The sequence below is a fragment of the Aquarana catesbeiana genome, linkage group LG07, assembly GCF_042186555.1.
Source record: "Aquarana catesbeiana isolate 2022-GZ linkage group LG07, ASM4218655v1, whole genome shotgun sequence".
Taxonomy (NCBI): Eukaryota; Metazoa; Chordata; class Amphibia; order Anura; family Ranidae; genus Aquarana; species Aquarana catesbeiana.
In genome coordinates, this window is record NC_133330.1 from 169534123 (window position 1) to 169561061 (window position 26939).

Here is a 26939-nt window from a genome sequence, read left to right on the forward strand (position 1 = left end):
TCCTAACCAGACCAATTTTCAGCTTTCGGTGCTCTCACACTTTGAATGACAATTACTCAGTCATACAATACTGTACCCATATGAAATTTTTGTCCTTTTTTTCACACAAATAGAGCTTTCTTTTGGTGGTATTTAATCACCTCTGGGTTTTTTATTTTTTGCGCTATAAAAGAAAAAAGACTGAAAATTTGGTAAAAAAATGAATTTTTTTTTGTTTCTGTTATAAAATTTAGCAAATTAGTAATTTTTCTTCGTAAATTTTGGCCAAAATTTATACTGCTACATATCTTTGGTAAAAATAAGTACAACTTGGTGTATATTATTTGGTCTTTGTGAATGTTAGAGAGTCCAAATGCTATGGTGCCAAAATCTGAAAATTGATCACACCTGAAGTACTGACGGCCTATCTAATTTCTTGATACCCTAACATGTCAGAAAAGTACAAATACCCCCCAAATGACCCCTATTTGGAAAGAAGACATTCCAAGGTATTTAGAAAGATGCATGGTGAGTTTTTTTGAAATTGTCATCTTTTCCCACAATTCTTTGCAAAATCAAGATTTTTTTTTTTCTTTTTTTTTTTTCACAAAATTGTCATATTAGAAGGTTATTTCTCACACACAGCATATGCATACCACAAATTACACCCCAAAACACATTCTGCTATTATTTCCGAGTATAGTGATACCACATGTGTGAGACTTTTACCACACACAGAGGCCCAACATGCACGTAGCATCTCCAGGCGTTCTGGAGCACCCAGGCCAATTCTTATATTTCTCTCCTACATGTAAAAATAATAATTTATTTGCTAGAAAATTACATAGAACCCCAAAACATTATATATATACATTATATATATATTTTTTTAGCAAAGACCCTTGAGAATACAATGGCGGTTGTTGCAACTTTTTATCTCGCACGGTATTTGCGCAGCAATTTTTCGAACGCGTTTTTTTTGGAAAAAAAACAGTTTTGTGCTTTAAAAAAAAAATAAAACAGTAAAGTTAGCCCAATGTTTTTGCATAATGTGAAAGATGAAGTTACGCCGAGTAAATAGATACCTAACATGTCACCCTTCAAAATTGCACACTCTCGTGGAATGGTGCCAAACGTCGCTACTTAAAAATCTCCATAGGTGACGCTTTAAAATTTTTTACTGGTTACATGTTTTGAGTTACAGAGGAGGTCTAGGGCCAAAATTATTGCTCTCGCTCCAACATTCGCAGTGATACCTCACATGTGTGGTTTGAACACCGTTTTCATATGTGGGCTGGACTTACGTATGTGTTCACTTCTGCATGCGAGCACACGGACATGGGCGCTTTAAACATTTTTTTTTTATTGTTTATTTTACTTTATTTATTTTAGTTTGACACTTTTTCCCCCCCAAAAAAATTTTTGATCACTTTTATTTCTATTACAAGGAATGTAAACATCCTTGTAATAGGAATATGGCATGACAGGTCCTCTTTACAGTGACATATGGGGTCAATAAGACCTCACATCTCACCTCTAGGCTGGGAAGCCTGAAATAAAAAAAAAAAAAAAAACGATCTTGGCTTCGATCGTAGCAGTGAGTCGGTAGAAGCACCGGAGGGTGGCGGGAAGGGGGGGGCGTCCCCTCTCGCCTCCCGTAAGAACGATCAAGCAGTGTAACAGCCACTATGATCATTCTTATGGTGTAGGAAATCGCCGGCTGAAAAAGCTGATATCTGAATGATGCCTGTAGCTGCACCCATCATTCAGATATCCCCGCTCAAAGTCAAGGACGTCATATGACTGTGGGGGGGAACTGGTTAAAAATTGCGGGGTATTGCAGAGTATTGCGGAGTAGTGCAGGGTATATTGCAGAGTATTGCTGGGCATATTGCAGAGTATTGTGGGGTATATTGCAGAGTAGTGCCGTGTATATTGCAGAGTAGTGCCGTGTATAATGCAGAGTATTGCGGGGTATAATGCAGAGTATTGCTGGGTATTATGCAGAGTATTGCAGGGTATTATGCAGAGTATTGCAGGGTATTATGCAGAGTATTTCGGGGTATTATGCAGAATATTTCGGGGTATTATGCAGAATATTTCGGGGTATTATGCAGAGTATTTCGGGGTATTATGCAGAGTATTTCGGGGTATTATGCAGAATATTTCGGGGTATTATGCAGAGTATTGCGGGGTATTATGCAGAGTATTTCAGGGTATTATGCAGAGTATTGCAGGGTATTATGCAGAGTATTATGCAGAGTATTGCAGGGTATTATGCAGAGTATTGCGGGGTATTATGCAGAGTATTGCGGGGTATTATGCAGAGTATTGCGGGGTATTATGCAGAGTATTGCAGGGTATTATGCAGAGTATTTCGGGGTATTATGCAGAATATTTCGGGGTATTATGCAGAGTATTTCGGGGTATTATGCAGAGTATTTCGGGGTATTATGCAGAATATTTCGGGGTATTATGCAGAGTATTGCGGGGTATTATGCAGAGTATTGCGGGGTATTATGCAGAGTATTGTAGGGTATTATGCAGAGTATTTCGGGGTATTATGCAGAATATTTCGGGGTATTATGCAGAGTATTTCGGGGTATTATGCAGAGTATTTCGGGGTATTATGCAGAATATTTCGGGGTATTATGCAGAGTATTGCGGGGTATTATGCAGAGTATTTCAGGGTATTATGCAGAGTATTGCAGGGTATTATGCAGAGTATTATGCAGAGTATTGCAGGGTATTATGCAGAGTATTGCGGGGTATTATGCAGAGTATTGCGGGGTATTATGCAGAGTATTGCGGGGTATTATGCAGAGTATTGCGGGGTATTATGCAGAGTATTGCGGGGTATTATGCAGAGTATTGCGGGGTATTATGCAGAGTATTGTAGGGTATTATGCAGAGTATTTCGGGGTATTATGCAGAATATTTCAGGGTATTATGCAGAGTATTTTGGGGTATTATGCAGAGTATTTTGGGGTATTATGCAGAGTATTTCGGGGTATTATGCAGAATATTTCGGGGTATTATGCAGAGTATTTCGGGGTATTATGCAGAGTATTTCGGGGTATTATGCAGAATATTTCGGGGTATTATGCAGAGTATTGCGGGGTATTATGCAGAGTATTTCAGGGTATTATGCAGAGTATTGCAGGGTATTATGCAGAGTATTATGCAGAGTATTGCAGGGTATTATGCAGAGTATTGCGGGGTATTATGCAGAGTATTTTGGGGTATTATGCAGAGTATTTCGGGGTATTATGCAGAGTATTGCGGGGTATTATGCAGAGTATTGCGGGGTATTATGCAGAGTATTGTAGGGTATTATGCAGAGTATTTCGGGGTATTATGCAGAATATTTCAGGGTATTATGCAGAGTATTTTGGGGTATTATGCAGAGTATTTTGGGGTATTATGCAGAGTATTGCGGGGTATTATGCAGAGTATTGCGGGGTATTATGCAGAGTACTGCAGGGTATTATGCAGAGTATTGCGGGGTATTATGCAGAGTATTGCAGGGTATTATGCAGAGTATTGCGGGGTATATTGCAGGGATGGCTGAGCATGGAGGGATGGATGGATGTGACTGCAATTGTCACTGAGCACCGCTGTGGGCACTACACATACAGCCCACAGCGGTGCTGCCATCCGATCCCTCCCCCTCTCCCCTCGCACTGTACCGATCGGTACAGAGAGGGGCGGGAGGAACCGGCGTCATGACATGACGCCGGTCTGTTGACATGTGATCGCTCCGTCATTTGACGGAGCGATCACATGGTAAACGTTTACCGTGATCCGTGATGCGCCGGGTCCTCTGGACCCGGTGTCTTGTCAAATACAGTCCCCTATCATATAATGTCCTCCCTGTACTCCGCAGGCGCAGTACGGAGGACAAATGAGACGCCGAAAGTCTCCGAAGTTTAACAGCTGATCATCAGCTGTACACGGCGCCTGCGCTTTTATTCTCATCCTGTGTCCAGGTTCATTCCCTACTATCCAAGTGGACATAGAGTGAGAATAAATAGTTGCCGAGTGCAGCGAGGCCGTGCCCGAAGCGTGGCGAGCGAAGCGAGCCCGCGAGGGGCCCTCTTACACAGCCATCGCTAAGAAGTGCCGAAGCGCCGTGTACAGCTGATGGTCAGCTGATCAACTTCGGACACTTTCGGCATCTCCTTCTGCTCCATACTGCGCAAGCGCTGCGCCTGCGCAGTACGGAGCGGACACTATCCGATAGGAGGACAGTATATGTCAGAACACCGGCGGTCACGGAAGTTCTTGGGTGCGCGCCCCAGGGGGCGCGCGAGAGCAGTATTCTGGGAGGACGTCCCACGGACGTCCACCCAGAACTAGCCGACCGCGCTACAGCCGTCTTTCGGCTATGGCCCGGTCGGCAAGTGGGAAAGCTATGTTAATAAAATATATGTATTTTCTAAATTATGTCATACATGGGCTTTCATATTGTACACAGGTTAATGTTATTTTGAGAAACTGTAGTAAGAACCTTATTTGAGATAGTAGACATTTCGTATTACTGTATTTTGACTCACAATCTGCTCTGGTGTTGTTTAACCACTTGCTTACTGGGCACCTAACCCCCCGCCCAGACCAATTTTCAGCTTTTAGCGCTGTCACTCTTTAAATGACAATTGCGTGGTCATACAACACTGTACCCAAATGCAATTTTTATAATTTCCTTTGGTGGTATTTGATCACCTCTGGGTTTTTTATTTTTTGTTAGAAAAATTAAAAAGACCGAAAATTAAAAAATACCAGAAAAAAATACAAAACCGTTTTATATCTTGTTACTAAATTTTGCAAACAGGTAGTTTTTCTCCTTCATTGATGTACGCTGATGAGGCTACACTGATGGGCACTGATAGACTGCAATGATGGGCACTGATAGGCTGCACTGATGGGCACTGATAAGGGGCACTGATGGGCAATGATAAGGCGGAACTGATGGGCACTAATAGGCGGTACTGGTGGGCACTAATGAGGTGGCACTGGTGGGCACCGATAGGTGGCATTGGTGGGCACTGAGAAGTGGCACTGACGGGTGGCACTGATGGGCGGCACTGAAGGGCATTGATAGGTGGCATCGAAGGGCACTAATAGGTGGCACTGTTAGATGGCACTGATAGCTGGCACTGATGGGTGGCAGTGGTGGGCACTGATGGGTGGCAGTGATGGGCACTGATCGGCACTGGTAGGTGACACTGATGAGGCACTGATTGGCACCACTGGTGGGCACTGATAGGTGGCACTGATTGCTGGCACTTACGCACTGTGGGCACTGATTGGTGGGCACTGATTCGTGGCACTGGCAGGCGGTACTGGTGGGCACAGAAGAGGCTCTTCCTCTTCGGGACCGAAGTCCCTTCAAACAGAAGCCGGTGATTGGCTTTTTTTCTCCTCCCGCTGTCAGCTGGCTGACAGCTGATCACATGGTAAGGGGCCGGGATCGCCCCTTACTCGGATCTGTGTTCACCCGAGTCCCATTGACTCAGGTGATCACGTTGCGCGCCGCCCGTGCCCTTCAGGGGGGCGTGATGAGCCTGCAAAGGGGAGGACTTCAATAGACGTACTCCCGGCAAAGCAGATCTGCGCTATAGCCATCATTCGGCTATAGCGCAGATCTGAAGTGGTTAAATTCACTGGTTTGATTGCATGGCATGATCTGAAGCAGGATAAATATATTTGACATTGGCAGCAATATTACACATCTTAATGAGATAACAAATAACGTGCAATGTTCTATGTCACTCATAGCAGCCTTAAAATAAAGATTATACAACAAGAAATAAAATTGTGATTAGCACTGCCAAGTATTTATTTTGATTTGGTTGAGGTTGGTTCTAAGCCACCCTCACATGGTATGTGAAACATGCAGCTGTACATTATGCAGCTTTTGCATATAACTTGCCCTAAACTGTTTTCTGCCCTGGGAACCTTGTCTGAATACGCATAAATCTAGTTTGCACGTCACACCTTCCATTAACACTGTGCCAGCATTGTTCTTCTACCCAGTAGATCAGTGACTTATCACTTACCAATACAAGTATTATTGTTCATGAATAAAAATTCTTTATTGATTAAAACCCCTTGATTTATAGTAGTTATATCTTTGTTTAAATAGGTACATACCATACCTGCTCTGTAACAAAGTAGTTTTAAGCCATTCACACACTTGAAGACCTTTGGATACATGTGAAACAAGATATTCAGGCAAATATCAACTTTTCTCCCCCTTTCCCAATATTGCAAGGGTTCATACTAGTTCTATAAGTAATCTGAAAAAACGTCCCTAATATGGATCCAGCGCAAACATGTACAGTATGCAATGCAGCAATCTCTGTTAGTATATGAAATTGTAAAAGTGCTCTCCACTCCTGTTCTCTTCCAAGTGCCTCCATAGCAAGCTGTGTACTATAGGGGCACCTGTGCTGGTGCACTCCTGAGCTGGGCTGTGTGCATCCATTGACACACACAGTGCAGCTTGGCTATGCCCCCCTGCTCCCTCTTCACAGGATATGACTGACAGTAGCAGAAGAGTATTTCTCCTGTTGCTCACAGTGTAGCCTGTGAATCTAAGAAGAGAGGAGAGCAGGGTTGCCGGTGAGGACATTGCTGAAATGTGAGATGTGCAAAGTGAGTACTTGGGGACAAGTAGTGGGGTGTTTTTTTTACCTTAATGTAGGGAATACATTATGGTAAAAATCCCCTAGACTTTAGAACAACTTTAAATGCAATGTGTTTACAAATGGCACTTCAATCACAAAATCAACTCCAAAGTAATGTGTGTTACACCTTGGAACTAAACTGTATCTGAGCATCACAAACTGGAAACACTATTCAATTCAATTAATATTCAATGCAAACTGACCCATTCATCCACCTTCAATGCTTTATTTCTCTGAGTAACTGCTTTGAAAAACCCCCAGGGCCATCTTGAGTAAGGCAGATAATTCATGCAGCATTTACTTCCTGGAACTCATCTGCTTTCTCTAATATGCAGGCAGGATGGCGTGCTTAGCTTAGAAAGCCCCTCCTTTCAGGTAAATAAAATCAATGCCCATGTAGACTTCTGGTATGTATGACAAATACTTGCCAACAGTCCCGATTTTCCCCGGACAATCCCGATTTTTGGACCCTCGTCCCAATCTGAGGCTGTCCCGATCAAATCTAGGAATAAGGTAAATATTTTTCTTAGCTGGCAGCAGGTAGGCTTTTGATCTACTTTAACTAACCAATCCAATGTCTTGATGAACTACGAAGATGTGGTGACTATTAGGGCCACCTCTATTTACATCTGTGAACAGCTGCATTCATGTGGTTGTCATCTTGCCCTTTGAAAACACCCAGATTGCTTCCTGATATTAACAGTCTATTTGTTCTTCCATAATGTAAAAATATTCTTCTGTCATGTAGGGAAATTCCTACCGTTAACCACGTTTTATCCTCTTAAGTAGGACATGCTGAAATTTAGCTGGTTAAATGTGTGTCCTGTTACACAACTTACCTGAAAACCCAACAGGAATTTGCAGTCTCTCACATTCAAACTATCTGAATAAACTGGATTTATTGCTGGCTTTTACATTACGTTGCTGAAATGTCGTTGCTGATCCTCAGTGAAAAAAAATAAAAAAGGACTAGACGGTTCCTCTAAGCAAGCCCAGTTGAGTCACTACAAGCTTGAACTTTTCTACCGAAAATAAAGTGGGTAATTGAAACAAAAAACAAAAAAATGGGGACTCGAATACCACAACATCAATATTACAATAAACGAATGTATGTTTTATATATGGATCCAAAAAGATCCACAGAGATTGATCAATGCATACAGAGTGATTAGTGAGGAACATTTATTGAGGTACCCTCTTGTGTTTGCCCACTTGAGAATTAATTATAGCTCATTGCAAATTTAAAATCTCTGATGGCCATGGTTCTAGTGGCATTTACATGTGTTTGTAATAAATATGCATTATTGCAGTTTTCAGGAGCATTCATAGAATGTTAAAAGCTGTATGTTGTATTGGGCTTGTAAGAGAAGAACTATCTCTGCATTGAAAAAGCTCTCCTAATCAAACTTGAAACCCTAATAACCCTAATAAACTGTCAGTAAATGTGACTGTAAATGGCATATTTATGACACCTTCAATCGCCTGAATATTAAAAATGTATGGTACTTTATGAAGCTGGTACCAATCAGCATGAAATTGTTGAAAGCTACACTACCATGCTTCAGTTTTGTATTACAACTATGATTGGTGACCTATAGTAACTGACCACTAGGTGGGGTGCAGGAGGAGACAGGTTTATTGCTCCTTGGGTACTCTAGGTAATAACTATTCCAGTGTCAAAGCTCTTGAGGATGCCTGTTATAACATGGATTTGCCATTTTTCTAAAGTTATTGGCTTTGGGGATATAGTTTATGAGAATGTGAGCATTACTCATCTGCCCGTGCATGAACTGACTACATCACATTAACTGAATGATCCACTGACCTTGCAAGTTTGAATTTACATTATTACTTACACCCACAGATGTAGACTGAACTGAAATCATAGACAGGAATTTGAAAAGTTTACACAGAAAAACGCCACACTTTCCGGTAAGTGAGTAAATATTTGTAATAATTAATGCATAAACTTGAAAAAATTTCTGAGAAAGAGTACGCAGAGAAACAGAGCCCGAGCCAAAAGTTTTTAATGTTTTTTAGTAGCACATGCAGTATGGGATAATGGCAAATAATGAATCGATGAGCTCAAAAAAAAAATCACATAAAATTTACTCAAGAATGTTTGTTTGAGGACTTTATGTAGATTTGTTAATCTCATTTCTGTCATCAATTTGTACATGCAGAAGATAGATAATAATTACGACAAAAGTGGGTAGAGGTGAGTGTCAGTGTCTGGAGATCTCTGAGAAATGTGAATGGAATATCACTAGTTTACTATAAAGCCTACTTCTGTGAAGCAATGAAGTACTGGTCAGTGGGGATGGGCTCGAACGGACCCCTATTCGGTTCGGACCAGAACTTCCGAACACCACGAACGTTCGGACCCGAACACCGAATCCTATTAAAGTCAATGGGACCCGAATGTTAAATATCAAAAGTGCCCATTTTGAAGGCTTAAATGCAAGTAATTAGGCATACAATGGTTATAGGGGTCCGGGTCCTTCCCTGGGGGACATGGATCATTAAAAAAAAGTTTGTGAAAAACGTCATTTTTTAAATGAGCAGTGATTTTTTTATTTTTAAAGTGAAAGCCTAAAAATGAAAAATTCCTTCCAATATAGTGCCAAGGGGGTCCCCTTAGCCTAACTGTAAAGTGGCAGATCTATACCTTGTCTAGAATCTGCTGCAGCAATAATTGAATTTATAAAGCCAAAAAAACATTTTTCCTGCAAGCTGCCTTTATTTTGTTCAGCAACAGCTGGGGAGCCAGTGTGTATGATGGGGCCACAATGTAGTGCACTGGGAACAAGATTAGAGATTTTTTGAATACATTCTGGTGTCACATTGACTTTGGATAGAAGTAACGGGTGCGTTAAAATTGGTCTTTGGGTGTCGGTGGCGCCTTCCCACCGTAACCCTATAGAGATAATCTTGATGAAAGCAAGAATGTGGGTGGCAGGGACTGTATTTTCTTTCCCGCTGCAGAAGATGGGGCAGAGAAATTTGCCTGCTACAGTCTACAGCTGGTGGTGTGCTACTAGGACCTTGGACACCCTGTGCTATACCATCATCCCTGTCAGTGGAGGCTGCTGAAAGGTAATGACTCGGTTTTGCAGGGGCAGACTGAAGTGGGTAAGGAGGAGGAGGGACAGATTTGTGCCCCTTTTGTGTGGCTTTTAGATGCTCTTGCCAATGGGCTGAGTGGTTGGACGTTAAATGCCTTGTTAGGCATGTGGTACCCAAATGGTTGGTGTTTTTTCCACATTTGATGTGCCTGTGACACAGTTTGCAGATAGCAACAGTGCGATCTGCTGCAGATGTGCTGAAAAAGGCTCAGACAGCTGAGCTGTGGGGAGTGGGCCGGGAGATAACAGCTGCAGAATGTGATGGAATAGGGTGGCTGCTCTCTACAGTTTCTTGATGCTGACCTCCTTGGGGTTGTGCTGCCTCACCTTCAGTTTCCTCCTCTGCTCTATCTGGCACCCAAGTCACATCAGTGACCTCATCATCATCATCTCCATCTCCTCCATCTTCATCATTACCACTGGAGACAACTTGGCAATATGCTGCTTGGGGAACATGAATGACAACTTGTCTACCAGTGTTCTTCCCCCTCTCTAGGCTCATGTTCCTGTCATCCTCAACCTCAGAACCAGCATCTGAATCCAGTAATGGCTGGGCATTATCAAGGAGCAAGTGGCTGACACTGTGGTCAAATAACTCAGCTGACTCCTCAATGGCTGATGTTAGGGCTATGGCAGGAATAGATGTGGACAAGGAGGCAGGTTTATCCACTCTGGCAACTGCAGGGGACTGCACACTTTTCTCTGCTTGTGTGACAGAGGATCAGGAGGATGAGGAAGGTTTAGTAAGTCAGTCCACCACCTCCTCTGCATGCTGTGGCTGGATAGCACAAGCAAACTCACTAAACAGAGGAAATGATGCCCTGCCTGAGGACAGACCACCACGTCCATCTTTGCCTGTGGACACATTTGTTGCTGGCCCCCTTACAGTGTCAAGGGAACGTCTGCCTCTCCTTGTTGTTCTCCCAGGCATTATTGGGAGGGAGGGGGAGGCGCTTATAAGCAAATGTGAAGGAGAAGTTGAAATCTGTACGTAGATGCACTTTAATCAATGTAAAGAGGTGTTTGGTGCTCTTTAATTTGAGTACTCACACTACACAGACACACTCCATGGATACATTATAATATACTGCAATATAATGCACCAAATGTACAGTGATGCACAGAACTATATGGTGTTAAACTGGCAGTAATGCACACAGAAGTAAATGGCGTTAAACTGGCAGTAACGCACAAAACTATATGGCGTTAAACTTGGAATGCACACAGACCTATATGGTGTTAAACTGGCAGTAACGCACAGAAAACAATATGGCGTTAAAATGGCAGTAATGCACGCAAAACAAAATGGCGTTAAACTGGCAGTAACGCACGCAAACCGATATGGCGTTAAACTAGCAGTAACGCACGCAAAACGATATGGCGTTAAACTGGCAGTAACGCACGCAAAACGATATGGCGTTAAACTGGCAGTAACGCACGCAAAACTATATGGCGGTAAACTAGCATTAATGCACGCAAATCTATATGGGGTTAAACTGGCAGTAATGCACGCAAAACTATATGGCGTTAAACTGGCAGTAACGCACGCAAAACTATACGGCATTAAACTGGCAGTAACGCACGCAATACAATATGGCGTTAAACTGGCAGTAACACACGCAATACCATATGGCGTTAAACTGGCAGTAACGCACGCAAAACAATACAGTGTTAAACTGGCAGTAATGCACGCAAAATGATATGGCATTAAACTGGCAGTAACGTACGCAAAATTATATGGCGTTAAACAGGCAGTAACACACGCAAAAGTATATGATGTTAAACTAGTAGTACTGCGCGCAAAACTATATGGCGTTAAACTGGCAGTAACGCACGCAAAACTATACGGCATTAAACTGGCAGTAACGCACGCAAAACTATATGGCGTTAAACTGGCAGTAACGCAATCAAATAGATGGTGTTCAACCGTCACTACACTGAAGCTATCTGATCTGTCTCTACTCTAGCTATGTACTAATGTCAAGATTACTGACACGGTCTCACTACACTACAGTACACCGAAAATATCTAAGCTGTCCCTACTCTAGCTGCACACTATGAAAACCTGAATGATGGTCCTCCTCACTACACTATCCCTAGACTGACACTAAACTAATATTCTACACTGACAATTGAAGCAAAATAGCACAGTATAGCACACTAACTAATAGCACTGAACAGAGCCCTGTTCTATCTCTCTCCACACCAAAATCACACTGAAAATGGCTGCCATTGAAAGAATACTTTTATACTGTGGGGCGGGAATGAGCCATGATTGGATAAAGTCATGATGACAGCGTCCAATCATGATTCTGACAGTGCGCTGTGCCCTGATTGGCTGAAGCTTTCACTGCTTCAGTCAATCAGGGCTTGCAATGCACTGTTCAACGCCACAATGCATTGTGGTTGGTTCGGGGGGCGAACAAATGGTTGAACGGCCCGTTTTTTTTGGCTGTTCTCCGAACGTCCGCACAGCGAAAGTTCGGCCCGAACTTATGCTCGGGTCGAACTGTTCGCCCATGCCTACTGGTCAGAAACTTGGTTTCATTGGTACCCTACTAAAGCTTACTTTAACTACTTCAATACTGGGCACTTTCACCCCCTTTCTGCCCAGGCCAATTTTCAGCTTTCACGCTTTGAATGACAATCGTGAAAGCGATGATGCAACGCTGTACCCAAATGAAATTTTTATAATTTTTTTGAGACTGATAGAGCTTTCTTTTGGTGATATTTAATCACCACTGGGTTTTTTATTTTTGCTAAAAAAAAAAAAAAGACAGAAAATATAAAAAAAAAAAAACAAAACACTTTATCTTAGTTTCAGTTTTTTTTTTTAAATAAGGAATGTTTCTCCTTCACTGATGTGTGCTGATAAGGCTGCACTAATGGGCACTAATAGGTTACACTGATGGGCACTGATAGGCTGCACTGATGGGCACTGATGGGCACTGATGAGCTGGTACTGAAGGCTACTGATGAGGTAGCACTGATGAGGAGGCATTAATATACAGCACTGATGAGCACTGATAGGCGGCACTGATGGACACTGATAGTGCCTATAAGGGCCACCTGATAGACGGAACTGATGGGCGGCACTGATGAGCAGGCACTGAAAGGCAGCACTAATTGGCATCAAGGATGGGTGCTGATATGCGGCACTGCTGGGTTCTGACTGGCATCACTGATGGGCACTGTTGGGGCTGCACTGATACTCAGGGCACTTATCATCAGTGACCTGAGTATCAGTGCAGGTCTTCCCTGTGAGGAAATGCTGCTAATTAGCTCTTCTCTCCTCACACTCTGTCAGTATAAGGAGAGAAAAGCTGATAACTGGCATTTCCTTATTTACATGTGATCAGCTCTGATTGCCCAGCCCAATTTTCAGCTTTCAGCGCTGTCACACTTTGAATGACAATTGTGCGGTCATAAAACGCTGTACCCAAAAATAATCCAGATGGTGACGTTATATGGAGCACTCCTTCTCTCCAGAAGAGATCTCTCAACATATGACACCCTTCCGATATACAGACTGGTACTTGCATGAGGATCTTACCAATACGCTGGGTAAACTCAGGATCCGAGATACCTCTGAACACCAGAATCCACTCATCCCCCTAGCATTCCATATACTCCATTTGTTCTTTTACTGCTCTATTTGAGTTGAAGTGTGTACTTGTTATTAACCCTAATATTCTCTCTTCCCTTATCCGGTTAGAATGTCTACTCGCTTCCACTCCTCAGGTTGTTTCTTTAGTGCAATTTCTTAGCTAGTTACTCTTGTTACACCAGATGTGCTATTATAGTTAACTAGGATTGTTCTGACTTTAGCTGTGCTGTCAAGGCTGATTGCTTATTACTGTTATTTTTGTTATACTCTTCAAAGGCTATGTTATCCGTCTTGAAGCCTTCACGGATACATGACTTGTGTTTGTAATACGTTTATAGTTTTTGTATGAAAATTCTTAATAAACATATTTAAAAAAAAAAAAAAAACAGTTACTTCTCCTAATCCTCATAAACAGCATGCCTATCAGTGAAGTCTAAGTAAGCTCTGGTAACACTAGGGATGGGCCGAACAGACCCTTGTTTGGTTCGCACCAGATCTTTCAAACACAGTGAAAGTTCGGACCCGTATAATGAACCCCATTAAAGTCAATAGGACCCGACCATCAAAAATCTAAAGTGCCCATTTTGAAGGCTTATTTGCAAGTAATTGGGCATACAATGGTTATATGGGCCCGGGTCCTGCCCCGGGGACATGTATTAATAAAAATAAGTTTGTGAAAAACTTCATTTTTAAATGAGCAGTCATTTTTTTTATTTTTAAAGTGAAAGCATAAAAATGAAAAATTCCTTCAAATATAGTGCCTGGAGGGGTCGCCTTAGTCTACTTGTAAAGTGGCAGATCTGTACCATGTTTAGAATCTGCTGCAGCAATAATTGCATTTATAAAGCCAAAAAAATGACATTTTCAAGCTGCCTTTATTTTGCTCAGCAACAGCTGGGGAGCCAGTGTGTATGATGAGGCCACAATGTAGTGCACTGGGAACAAGATTCAAGATTTTTTGGATACATTCTGGTGTTACTTTGACTTTGGATAGAAGTACCGGGTTTGTAAAAATTGGTCTTTGGGTGTCGGTGGCGCCTTCCCATCGTAACCCTATAGAGGTACTCTTGATGAAAGCAAGAATTGGCCTTGCTGTAAAAAATTTCAATGATATGCACCTGTCAAACAGGTGCAGAAAAATTACTCTTTCGGTGTCGGGGGCCTTCCCACCGTAACCCTATAGAGGTTCTCCTGAAGAAGGCAAAAAAAATTGCAATGGTATACACCTATCAAACAGGTGCTGAAAAATTGGTCTGTAGGTGTTAATTGTGCCCATGAAACCTATACCAAAAACATTTTTCCAGATGAAATGATTGAATACCCTCAAAGCTAGGCAGCCTTGAAGTCCTGCAGAGATTCCACATCCCAAAAAGACTTAATCAGTGACATCGGCATCAGGGGCTTCATAGCTGGTAATCCAGGACTGATTCATTTTTATAAAAGTCAAACGGCCCACGGAGTCTGTGGACAGACGTGTTCTATGATCAGTAATGAAACCTCCTACAGCACTGAATGCCTGAAAGCACGCTGGATGCAGGGCAGCCCAACAACTCAATAGCATACTGGGCAAGTTCTGGCCAGTGTTCTATTCTTATGACCCAGTAAGTCAGTGGATCATCAGCTGTTAAGCTCTCCATCTCTGTTTTGGCTCTGAGGTAATCGTCCACCATGTGATGGAGACGCTGCTGATGAGATGTGGAAGCTGACAGCCCTGGGCGGCGAGGGCTAAAAAAAATTCCGAAATGCTTCACTTAGGCAGATGCCTTCTCCAACGCTCCGCTCTTGACCAACAGAAGACTCAAAACTACATTTTCCAGGACACTGTAACCTACTGGAGTCAGGAAAAACATTCAATAAAATCCTCTTTAACGTGTCCTCAAGAGATTTTATCTTCTGCACTCTCTGTGGGGATGGGATGAGTTCTGAGATCTTCTCCTTATAACGGTGGTCAAGGAGGGTTGCCAACCAGTAATCATCCTTCTCCTTTATGCCATGTATTCTTGGGTCCTTTCGCAGGCTTTGAAGCATGAGGTTGCCCATGCACCTCAAATTTGGTGAGGCTTGAGAAGCCTCGGGGTCACTCAGGATGACAGCATCTGGAACTTCCTTCTTCCAGCCACGTACTACTCCCTAGGGTCCTGGGGTTGGAACGCCATCGCTTACAGATTCACGCATGTCATCCTCCTCCCCTCTCTCCTCCTGTGTGTTCTGTGACATAGGAAAGATGGTGTCTGGATAAAGTGGGCCTTGAGAGGAAAGGAAGTCCTCCTCTTCCTCCTGCTGCTCTGCCTCCAGTGCCCTGTCCATAATGCCATGCAGAGTCTGCTCCAGCAGAAACACAACAGGGATTGTGTCACTAATACATGCACTGTCACGGCTCACCATCCTTGTGGCCTCCTCAAATGGTGACAATTAGGTATGAGCCAAACACCCCCCGGTTCGGTTCGCGGCAGAACATGTGAACAGACCAAAAATTTGTGCAAACACGCGAACCCTGTTAAAGTCTATGGGACTCAAATGTGAAAAATCAAAAGTGCTAATTTTAAAGGCTAATATGCAAGTTATTGTCATAAAAAGTGTTTGGGGACCCGAGTCCTGCCCCAGGGGACATGAATCAGTGCAAAAAAAAGTTTTAAAAACGGCTGTTTTTTCGGGAGCAGTGATTTTAATAATGCCTAAAGTGAAACAATAACAGTGAAATATTCTTTTAAATATTGTGCCTGGGGGGTGTCTATAGTATGCCTGTAAAGTGGCGCATTTTTCCCATGTTTAGAACAGTCCCTTCACAAAATGACGTTTCTAAAGGAATAAAAGTCATTTAAAACTGCTTGCGGCTGTAATGTAATGTTGCCCCCCCCCCCCCCCCCCCCAGCCCATTACCAGGCCCTTTGGGTCTGGTATAGATATTAAGGTGAACCCCGCACCCAAATTAAAAAAAAAAGGCGTGGGGCCCCCAGGCCCTATATACTCTGAACAGCAGCAGTATACAGGCAGTCCCCGGGTTACAAACAAGATAGGGACTGTAGGTTTGTTCTTAAGTTGAATCTGTTTGTAATTTGGAACAGGTACATTTTGTAATTGTAGCTCCAGCCAAAAAAATCGATTTTTAAGCTTTTTGGATAACATAGGGAAAGGTTATCATCACCCACATTTGTTTTGCTGTCTGTGCCCCAGTTCAGAAGATTTCACCTCACTTTCTGTCCCAATGACAATTGGATTTTGAAAATTTTGGGTTATTAGGGAAACAAGGATTGGTGATAAAGCATCAGTGGGGAGACACTTTTTTCCCATATGAACTCTTAGAGAAGAGAATTTCCATTCCTAGGGGTAGATTTCCTCTCACTTCCTGTTGTCTCCCTCCGTTTGTAAGTAGGAGTCGTTTGTAAGTCAGATGTTTGAAAATAGGGAACCGCCTGTCTATACTATACGGTCTGCCCTATACACTCTGCGGAAAATTGGGCCTTAGGTGTTGGTGGTAGCAGAACACTGTAAACCCTCACAGTTATTCTTGGTGGAACGGGCCCTGCTGTGAAATATTATATCAAGAATTGTAATTACATGCCCCTGTTAAACAGGGGCAGAAAAATTGGGTCTTAGGCCGTGGTGGTGGTTGCACAACACTGTAAAGCTTACAGATAATTTTTTTGAGTGCAGGAACAGGCCCTGCTGTAAAATATTAGATCAAAAATTGCAATTACGCGACCCTGTTAAACAGGGGCAGAAAAATTGGGCCTTAGGCAGTGGTGGTGGTGCTACAACACTGCAACCCCTCACAGATACTCTTGTTGAGTGCAGGAACGAACCCTGCTGTTAAATATTTGATCAAAAATTGTAATTACATGCCCCTGTTAAACAGGGGCAGAAAAATTGGGCCTTAGGCATTGGTGGTGGTGCCACAACAATGCAATTCCTCACAGATACTCTTGTGGAGCGCAGGAATGAGCCCTGCTGTTAAATATTTGATCAAAAATTGTAATTACACATCCCTGTTAAACAGGGGCAGAAAAATTAGGCCTTAGGTAGTGGTGGTGGTGCCCTGAACCGAAAATATTCTTAGAAGCTATCATCATGAAAATTGAGGAGGAGTAGGATAGTCACTCAGCATATGCAGTCTTCAAGGGATCCCACATCCATAGAAAAATCAATCGGTTACATCAGCATCAGGTGCTTGGTAGCTGGTGATCCAAGACTGATTCATTTTTATGGATGTGAGCCGGTCAACAGAGTCTGTGGACAGGTGCACTCTGTGATCAGTTACAAAGCCTCCAGCAGCACTGAATGTGCGTTCAGAAAGAAAGCTGGATGCAGGACAGGCCAGTAGCTTAACTGCATATTGAGCAAGCTCTGGCCATTGGTCCAACCTCAAGACCCAGTAACCCAGTGGATGTTCTGGTGGAAAGGTCTCCAAGTCTGATCTTGCCCCTAGATATTCCTGCACCATGGAATTCAGACACTGGCGATGGTTGCTGGAACCGATCAGACCTGGGCGCTGAGGACTGAAGAATTGCCTGAAGGCATCGGTCACCCGCCACCTTCTCCACCGCTCTTTCTGTGACTGAACGAAGTCTCAGCATCACGTTGTCCAGCACCAGGAAACTGTAACCTCCTAGGCTCTGGAAATGCATTGCACAAACCTTTCTGTAAGGTCTCCCGTAGATGTTTCATCCTCTGCTCCCTCTGCGAAGGCTGGATAAGTTCTGCAACCTTACCCTTGTAACGTGGATAGGTTTGCAGAGGCATTCGATCCTGAGTCCTCTGGGTCACTAAGGGTCACATGATCCTCAACCACCTCCTCCCAGCCACGTACAACTCCATGGGTTTCTGGGGACTGCAAACGATCCCTTGAAAACTGCTGCTGTTGCTGAGTATTATCCTCCACCTCCATGCTGACACAATCCTCCTCCTCTTCTTCTTCTTGTGTGATCGGCGGGCCTGCAGGAATACTAGTATCTGGATAAAGGGGGCCTTGAGAGGTAAGGAAGTCCCCCTCTTCCTCCCACTGTTCTGCCTCAAGTGTCCTGTCCATTATTCCAAGAAGCTTGTGCTCCAACAGGAAGACAAGAGGTACAGTATCACTGATGCATGCACTGTCACTGCTTACCATCCTCGTGGCCTCCTCAGGACAGCACATACATCCTTGATCAGTAGCCAGTGGCGTGGTGAAAAAAGCCAAGCTCCCCTGACCCTGTCCTGGTGCCATACTCACACAGGTACTCATTGATGGCCCTCTGCTGCATGTGCAGCTGCTGCAGCATTGCCAACGTTGAGTTCCACCTGGTGGGCATGTCACAAATGAGGCGGTTCTTGGGCAGGTTGCATTCTCTTTGAATGTCAACCAGCCAAGCACTGGCATTATATGACTGGCGGAAATGACCACAGACTTTCCTGGCCTGCCTCAGGAGATCCTGTAAGCCTGGGTACCTGCTCAAGAACCGCTGCACCACCAAATTAAGGATGTGAGCCAAACAGGGAACATGGGTTAAGTGTCCCTGTCGGAGGGCGGAGAGGAGGTTGGTGCCATTGTCGCATACAACCATCCCTGGCTGAAGCTGGTGTGGCGTCAACCACCTCTGAGCCTGCCCCTGCAGAGCTGACAGAATCTCTGCCCCAGTGTGGCTCCTGTCCCTTAAGCAGACCAACTCAAGCACCACATGGCATCTTTTTGCCTGCATACTTGCGTAGCCCTTTGAACACTTACAGAGCACCGCTGGTTCAGAGGAGAAATCTGCAGAGGAAGAGGCCATAGAGGAAGAAGAAGAGGAGGGGGTGGAGGAGAGAGCTGTGGCAGAATCACCACTAGCATTTTGGAGGCGTGGTGGCAGAACAAGCTCCAACAATACTGAACCCTATCCTGCATCCAGAGTTACCCATTGCGCCATGAAAGAAAAGTAACGTCCCTAACCATGCCTGCTGGACCATGAGTCAGCAGTAATATGCACCTTACTGCTGACCGCCCTGTCCAACAAGGCCAAGACATTGCCTTCCACATGCTGGTAGAGAGCCGGAATGGCCTTCCATGAAAAGAAATGGCGTTTGGGAACCTGCCACTGAGGTACCGCACATTCCACAAATTCACGAAAGGGGGCAGAGTCTACCAGCTGAAAAGGTAGCAGTTGCAGTGCTAGCAATTTGGCCAAGCTAGCATTCAGATGCTGAGCATGTGGATGGCTGGGACCAAATTTCTTTCGATGGTTTAGCAACTGGGGTAGGGAAATTTGCCTGCTAAAATCAGATGGAAGTGTACTGATAGCAGATTGGCTGCAAGTACTTGAGACAACTATTGCTATACCTTCATTCCTCTCAGTGCAGGTTTCTGAGAAGACTGGAGGTGTAGTGGGGTTAGGGAATCCAGCTGATGAGGAGCAAGGAGAGGTCCGCTTTGTTCTTCTATGTGTGTTTTTTAAGTGCTGTTGCCAATGGACTGCATGGGAGGTCATCATATGTCTGGTCAAGCATGTGGTGCCCAAGTGGCTGCTGTTTTGGCCACACTTGATACGCTTCAGACATATGTTGCAAACAGCAAAGGTGCGATCTGCTGCACACATGTCAAAAAAGGCCCACACCAAAGAATTTTTCAAAATATGTGGGGAGTCAGCGCGCCCTGCACCTGCTAAGCTCTGCGGTGTGATTCAATAGGGTGGCTGCCCTTAAGCTGCCCCCTGGATGGCATCCTACCTCATTGGAGATGTGCCTACTCCTCCTCCTCTCTTCTATCAGGCACCCAAGTTGAGTCAGTGACCTCATCATCCCCTCCCTCCTCGTCACGAGCAAATTGGCAGTATGCTGCAGCTGGGGGAACATGACTGCCAGCTTCTTGGGCACCCCCTCTCTCTAGGCTGATGTTACTCCCTTCCTCAACCTGAGCACCATCATTGGAGCCTTCAAATCACTGCGCATCCTCCTTAAGCATGTACCCGACACTGTGATCGAATAGTTTGGGGGACTCCTCCGTGCTTGATGGTGGGGCTAGGGAAGGAGTGGCTGTTGACATGGAGCCGATGGAATAGGCCGCTTTGGCAGCTGCATTGGCAGGCAAACTACTCTGAGCCTGGGTGACAGAGGATGAGGAGGATGAGGACAGCTTTGTTATCCATTCCACCAACTCTTCTGCATGTTGTGGCTCAATAACATGGCCAGCTGCAGGAAAAAAGGACAAGCGTGCCCCGTAGCCACTTGCTGAGGATGCACCGTGTCCACGACCAGCGCTGTCGACTGTAGACACAGAGCCCGCTTGCCCTCTTTTAGTGGCCTGCGAGCATCTGCCTCTCCTTGGTGGCCTTCCCGGACATGCTGTAAATTTTGTTTAGCAAAAAAACAGTACACTGTATTATGTATTGTGTACACCACCAGGAAAGTAGCAACTGCACTAGGGGAGCACGGTATTGTAAACACCAACAGAAGTGTAATAACAACTATGGGTGTACTGTATATATTGTGTACTTTGTATACCACCAGAAAAGTAGTAGCACTAGCAACTGCACTAGGGGTGCACGGTACTGTGTACACCAACATAAATTTAATAACAACTATGGGTGCACTGTATGTATTGTGTACACCACCAGGAAAGTAGTAGCAACTGCACTAGGGGTGCACGGTACTATGTACACCAACAGTAGTGTAAGAACAACTATGGGTGCACTGTATGTATTGTGTACACCACCAGGAAAGTAGTAGCAACTGCAGTAGGCGTGCATGGTACTGTGTACACCAACATAAATTTAATAACAACTATGGGTGCACTGTATGTATTGTGTACACCACCAGGAGAGTAGTAGCAACTGCACTAGGGGTGCACGGTACTATGTACACCAACAGTAGTGTAAGAACAACTATGGGTGCACTGTATGTATTGTGTACACCATCAGGAAAATAGTAGCAACTGCAGTAGGGGTGCATGGTACTGTGTACACCAACAGAAGTTTAATAACAACTATGGGTGCACTGTATGTATTGTGTACACCAACAGGAAAGTAGTAGCAACTGCACTAGGGGTGCACAGTACTGTGTACACCAACAGAAGTGCAATAACAACTATGGGTGCACTGTATGTATTGTGTACACCACCAGGAAAGTAGTAGCAACTGCACTAGGGGTGCACGGTACTGTGTACACCAACAGAAGTTTAATAACAACTATGGGTGCACTGTATGTATTGTGTACACCACCAGGAAAGTAGTAGCAACTGTACTAGGGGTGCATGGTACTGTGTACACCAAACGAAAGAAACTGATCAGAGAGATAGCAGCAACATTAGGAGTGGCCAAATCAACAGTTTGGTACATTCTGAGGAAAGAGGAACGCACTGGTGAGCTCAGCAACATAAAAAGGCCTGGACACCTCAGAAGACAACACTGGTGAATGATCGCAGGATCCTCTCTATGGTAAAGAAAAACCCATTCATAACATCCAGACAAGTGAAAGACACTCTCCAGGAGGTGGGGATATCATTGTCAAAGTCTACAATCGAGAGAAAACTTCACGAGAGCAAATCCGGGGGATCACCTACAAGGTGCAAACCATTTATAAGCCTGAAGAATCGAAAAGATATAAAAAAATCTAAATAAGCCAGGCCAGTTCTGGAAAAGCATTTTTTGGATGGATGAAACTAATCTGTACCAGAATTACGGGAAGAAAAAATTATGAAGAAGGCTTGGAACAGCTCATGATCCAAAGCACACAACGTCATCTGTAAAACATGGTGAAAGCAGTGTGATGGCATGGGCATGCATGGCTTCCAGTGGCACAGGGTCATTGGTGTATATTGATGACGTGACAGAAGACAGAAGCAGCTGGATAAATTCTGCAATGTTTAGAGATATACAGTCAGCCCAGATTCAGTCAAATGCAGTAAAGTTGATTGAACGGCGCTTCACAGTACAGATGGACAATGATCCAAAACACACAGGAAAAGCAACCCAGGGGCTTTTGAAGGAAAAGAAGTGGAAGAAGTGAAATATACTGCAATAGCTGAGTCAATCGCCTGATCTCAACCCAATTGAGCATGCATTTCATCACTTTCTGAAGGCAAAACTAAAGGCAGAAAGACCCACAAACAAAGAACAACTGAAGACAGCTGCAGTTAGATCCTGGCAAATCATCAGAGAAGAGGAAACCCAGTCTTTGGTAATGTCCATGGGTTCCAGACTTCAGGCAGTCATTGCAAGTAAAGGATTCTCAACAAAATATAAAACTGAACATTTTATTTATGATTATATTAATTTGTCCAATTACATTTGAGCACCTGAAAATGGGGGGGCTGTGTATAAAAATAGTTGCAGTTCCTAAAATTTGTACTTGACATTTATGTTGAACCCCCTGAATTAAAGCTGAAATTCTGCACTTCACATTCATTTGGATTGTTTTGTTTTAATTTTATTCTGGTGGCATACAGAGCGAATAGTATGAAAATAGTGCCTGTGTCCAAATATATATGAACCTAACTGTATGTATGAATGACACGGTCTCACTACACTACAGTGAAACTATCTGAGCTTTCCCTACTCTAGCTGCACACTATGCAACGCTGAATGATGGTCCTCCACACTATCCCTAGACTGACACTAAACTAATGTTCTACACTGACAATTGAAGCAAAATAGCACAGTATAGCACACTAACTAATTGTCCTGAACAGAGCCCTGTTCTATCTCTCCCCATGCCAAAGTCACACTGAAAATGGCTGCCATTGAAAGAATACTATTATACTGTGGGGAGGGACAGTGTCCAATCATGACTCTGACAGTGCCCTGTGCCCTGGCTAAAGCTTTTACTGCTTCAGCCAATCAGGGCTTGCAATGCACTGTTCAGTGCCGCAATGCATTGTGGTCGGTTTGGGGGGGGGTCAAACAGTTGAACAACCCGTTTGTTCGGATGTTCGGATGTTCGCAGCAATGAAAGTTTGGCCTGAACCTATGCTCGGGCCGAACCGTTCGCCTATCCCTAGGTATCACAAGCTCTTGCCCAGCTGCCCACACACCAATTCTGACAGTGTAGGGCTGCTCCCCTGGCAGCAGATCACTTGCCCAGCTACGTCTGCCATAGCAGGTGTGGCTTTTCCAAAGCCTGGTACCAGGGGTGGACTGACAACTCATGGGCCCCCCGGGCAATAGGAGATCATGGGGTTCCCCGTATCCCTACCACACTGCCCACATTACATACATTGGTCTCTACCACATTAGCTGCAGAGGCAGCAGCTGAGGATGTACATATGCTGCGGCATGTATTATACCACCTGTTGCTTTTGGTGGGTGATCGTGACCCAATCAAGTGAATAGGGCCACTCTGCAAACACCCAGCAACCATGCGTTATACACACAGTAGCAGCATGCTAGTGTGGGTTCCAAGGGGTTAAAGCAGGTTATGTGATGAGGCAATACAACGCCTTCTTATAGCCTGCTTTAGCCACTTGGTCGCTGTACTGCATAAGGTTGTACTACCTTTGCAGAGCAGCCCCATGCCAAGCATGACAGGGTGTATAATTTCTGCTGAGGCTGCAATATGTGTACACCCCCTGGTCCCCTAGGATGGGGGCAGAGAGGGACCCCTGGGATGGGGGCAGAGAGGGACCCCTGGGATGGGGGCAAAGAGGGGCCCCTGGGATGGGGGCAAAGAGGGGCCCCTGGGATGGGAGCAGAGAGTGATGCCTGGGATGGAAGCAGAAAGGATTCCTGGGATGGGGGCAGAGAGTGGCCCCTGGGATGGGAGAAGAGAGGGATCCCTGGGATGGGAGCAGAGAGGGATCCCTGGGATGGGGCAGAGAGGGATCCCTGGGATGGGGGCAGAGAAGGATCCCTGGGATGAGGGCAGAGAAGGATCCCTGGGATGAGGGCAGAGAAGGATCCCTGGGATGGGGGCAGAAAGCATGACAGGGTGTATAATTTCTGCTGAGGCTGCAATATGTGTACACCCCCTGGTCCCCTAGGTTGGGGGCAGAGAGGGACCCCTGGGATGGGGGCAGAGAGGGACCCCTGGGATGGGGGCAAAGAGGGATCCCTGGGATGGGGGCAGAGAGGGATCCCTGGGATGGGGGCAGAGAGGGGCTCCTGGGATGGGGACAGAGAGGGGCGGTTGCATATGTCTCCTGAGGTGCGTCCAACTCTGGTTGGCGGATGGTGGGAAATGGTGAGATGTCCCTAAACCCTGGACTGTTTTGGGTAACCCTGTCTGTTGTATATTATATGTTAATACAGCAAGTCTTGCTCTGTGAGGTAACCCAGCCTGATACTCTATACATGTTATTCTCATTAATGTTTAACTTTATTTTAGACTTGTTATACCCTACATACCCCTGAGGAAGAGGAGAAAGAAATCATCTCGAAACAGGTTGAATCTACCACTGTATGGGAATTAGTGTGAACTAATAAGCACCATGACAATATGATATCCCCTAACTGGGACTTTTGGATATTTTTTTGATATGCTGTACTGTACAGATACTGTCTATGCAATATACCAGCCAATATAATTTTATGTTTTTTTTTTTTATCTACTTTTTAATAAAGTTTTGTTATATTTGTATTTTAAATGTGTGTGCAAGTGCCTGAAAATGTCCCATGGGAAAATGCAAAGTTTGTTGTATTTCAAAATGGGGATGCTGTGTGAAGGTTTGGTTATTATAGCATTGTCATTATAGTATCTGAAGATAGATCTGAAAATATGACAAAATTGTTTAAACACATATGAAGACATTTATCACAGATATATCATAATATATGTGTACACTCACATATGATGTCATGTGCCAGCATTCATGTGCCCCTTGGGAGATAACTAGCACAATGTAACTAAAAAACAAATACAGCACAGGCACAGAGAACAGAATGCAATCTACTGACAAGATTTCTGCCAAAATCAAAAGTTTTTTTTTTTATGCACATGCATAGGCGTGCGCAGCCTATTGCATTAGGGTGTGCACCTCAAACCAAAGCTCAAACACACGTGCGTCTGTACATATATATATATATGTACATGGTGTACTGTTCCTGGTAAAAATTGCCGACCACCTATATAGGCTGGTCTGTCGCAACCACAGAAAAAGGGGAACAAAACAACATATAACAAAAAACATAAAACAAAAACAGCGTCCGGACGCAAAGGAAATTGCCGTCCACCATAGTTAGTATCCAGTGCAATGCTGGGTATGGCCCCAAGGCTGACACCAATCCCCCAGGTGGATGGGTTAGAGCTTGGGGAGGAATTGAGGATCAGCAAAGGGAAAGGATGGTGATGAGGCCGCAGTGTATCCTAGGGGCTCATGATAGACACCAGCTAATGGAGGTACCCGTCTAACATCTACAGTCTGCAGGGACCGGACAACATAAAAGTATGGGCAGGATAGCAAAGTTCAATGCTGTATAAGTATATGACACAGTCAAAACAGTGTTGCTGTGAGTAGCCTAGAGTCGGAATATTCTGATCTGAGTGTATTCTCAGAGGACAGGTAGTGATAGGCTGTTGTGAGATGCACAACTGGCATGTAGAGATTGTTCAGAAATGGAAACAGCCACAGTACATTACCGCACCCAGTTGTAGTTAGGTGCCGTCATTTACTTCTAGAGGTAATGCCTTCCTGTGTCAGTGTCCCGCCGCCACTCGGTCTCAGATCATCTAAACGGTGTCTGTTGTAGGAACTCTTTGTGCGGGATGCAGGTAAGGCTGATGTATATAGGGAAGCATGGATGAATCAGACACCTGAATGTGGAGCCTCGTCCATAGGCATGTACATCCAAACTCTCCCTTGATGCGGAGCGGTCATGTGATCATCATCCTCCCTTAGAATTGCGGGCTCACAAACACCAATTGGGGATGGCGCCGAAGCATGGCATCCGGGCAGACATGACATCAACGCGTTTCACATATGGGGGTGTGTAGCTTCATCTGATCCATCTGGTTTCATATGAAATTCAGATCTGCACTGTAGCCATCATTCGGCTATAGCGCGGACACCAAGAGGTTAAAATAACATTAATTATTGAAGCGTTATTTTAACACATGTGAGAACAATTTACAAAAAATGACATTTATATATACACACACAGTTACTTTTTGCTGACAAGCCAGGCAGGGTTCATATTGATTTGAATTGTATATGTTAGGCAGGGAGGGTTTTGGTCCATCGTGATTCGTGTGTCTGGCTACCAGTGCCTGTGTCCTGCCCACAAAGGTCCCCCGGCGGATAATGCCTCCCCTGTACTGCACAGGCTCAGCGCTTGCACAGTACAAACCACAACGGAGCCGCCGAAAATAGCGGAAGCTGTGAGTCAGCTGTACACGGTGCTCACTGCTTACGTGACCCGCCTGCCGCTATCCAGGCTGAGGCTCCGCCCTTCATCCAAGGGAGAGAGAGGAGGGGGGGGCGGAGTGCATATGTATATCACTCCGCCGCCGCCCGCGGCCGGAACTATAGAAGTCGCAGCGGCAGCAAACAGATGTTTTTGCTTGCCCGGCCGGACCAATGAGAGCTCAGCACAGGCCAGGGATTAGGGTGTGCCTGTGCACACCCAGCACACCCCATGGGCACGCCTATGTGCACATGCCAAA

General features: G+C 44.6%; 1 long non-coding RNA gene across 1 annotated transcript; it reads left to right on the forward strand.

Moving 5' to 3' along the window:
* The first annotated feature begins 6919 nt into the window (after nucleotides 1–6919).
* Nucleotides 6920–24924, forward strand: LOC141102485 (uncharacterized). Its single transcript, XR_012235123.1, has 3 exons — nucleotides 6920–7181; nucleotides 8533–8600; nucleotides 24666–24924. It is a non-coding gene; the product is annotated as an uncharacterized lncRNA (long non-coding RNA).
* Nucleotides 24925–26939: the final 2015 nt, after the last annotated feature.